At 33.1% G+C, this 1482-nt stretch overlaps 1 pseudogene; it reads left to right on the top strand.

Annotated features, from left to right (window-relative positions):
- Positions 1 to 369: 369 nt before the first annotated feature.
- LOC112476905 lies at positions 370 to 488 on the top strand (annotated as a pseudogene).
- The last annotated feature ends 994 nt before the right edge of the window (positions 489 to 1482 follow it).

Genomic DNA, 1482 nt, shown 5'->3' with positions numbered 1-1482 from the left:
TAGATAATTTTTTTCTTTTAAAAATTATTTCTGGGGGTTAAAACCATGCAAAATTGACCACAAGTGTTTATATACTCTGTCTCACCTTCCCAAGAACACATTAAAATGAAATGCTCAACCAATTTATTCTCCTACTCTTCTAGAGAACCCATCTCATAGTCTCCTCTCTTCTCAAATCTCCAACATCTCCTTCCTTTTCTTCACTTTCAACCATCAACCTTGCTTCTTATATATTAAGAAAACAAGACTTTCGCAACTACTGATTTTATCTAAAATTTTGTTTAACTTTATTGGGTACCTGCAAAGAGAAGAAATAGATGAGAGGGTTGTATGATAGATCAGTCTTTAGGTCCTGGAAGAAGCCTGGGTGACTACGGCCATGCCACTTTGGACAAGCCCAATCCTGTCTGATCTTGGAAGCTAAGCAGAGTTGGGCTTGGTTAGTACTTGAATGGGAGACCACCTAGGAAGACCAGGTGCTGTAGGCTAAAAAATAAAAAAATAAGGGATTGTAAACTGACAAGGTCTTTGCAATCTGTGAGGTCAACCAAGGGTTGCCTCACCTAAAAAAAAAAAAAAGAAGCCTGGGTGATGACTAAAATTTTTAAATCAAGAAATAATATTATAACATATTATTTAGCAATATAGGAGTAAATACCAAAAGAAACAGCTAAACATTTTGAAATAGGGAAGAACTAGTGGGTCTGGAGGCATAAACAAACTTATTCTAAGCTCTTTATCATTTAAAAAAATCTACGTACCAAGAGCTCAGCTTTAATTGAAAATATAATAATTAGACCGTGAAATCCTACTTTTAATTACAGAGCCAAATTTCTCTCAGTATCCAACTCATTTTCTAATTATGCCCTGACAGAATTAATAAAGTTTCTGGAGAATCTGTTGTAATTTTTAAAAACTCTGTGAACCAGACATGTAGATGTGACCCATGTTATTTCAGTTTTCTTGGGTCCTTTGCTTGAGTTGTTGGAGAATTAAATAAAGTCCTTATACTTCCATGCAAAAAAAAATATATACATAATAAAAAACACAACTGATAAAATTATAAAATTAAAGGCTAGAATAAAATACACAAAAATTATAATTATCTTACTATTAAGATGTTATTCTGGGTTACAATTTTATCATTTTTCTCAACATTTTAAAATGTCACATAATTCAAGTAATTTACCAATAAATCTTTATGAAGAATAATTTCTTTTAAGGAATAACTTCCTAAGAAATAACTTACTAGTAGGGAGAGGGGAAAACACATAAAACTCTATGTTTGCATACATTAAATCTCACTACTGTGTCCAGGACAAGAAATTACTCTCTGCTAAGTCCATCATTGGACTCAACGCATGATGAGAGGGGACTAAAATGTTTTCCAGGACTAAAGGGGGTGCCAGCTTCATCAGGACATTTAATATGTCAAAGAAATTATGTATCAAGGAGGATTATCAGCACTGAAAAGTGGGTTAG

The sequence above is a fragment of the Pteropus alecto genome, unplaced genomic scaffold (assembly GCF_000325575.1).
Source record: "Pteropus alecto unplaced genomic scaffold, ASM32557v1 scaffold81, whole genome shotgun sequence".
NCBI lineage: Eukaryota > Metazoa > Chordata > Mammalia > Chiroptera > Pteropodidae > Pteropus > Pteropus alecto.
This window is presented reverse-complemented; position numbering and strand designations above follow the sequence as displayed.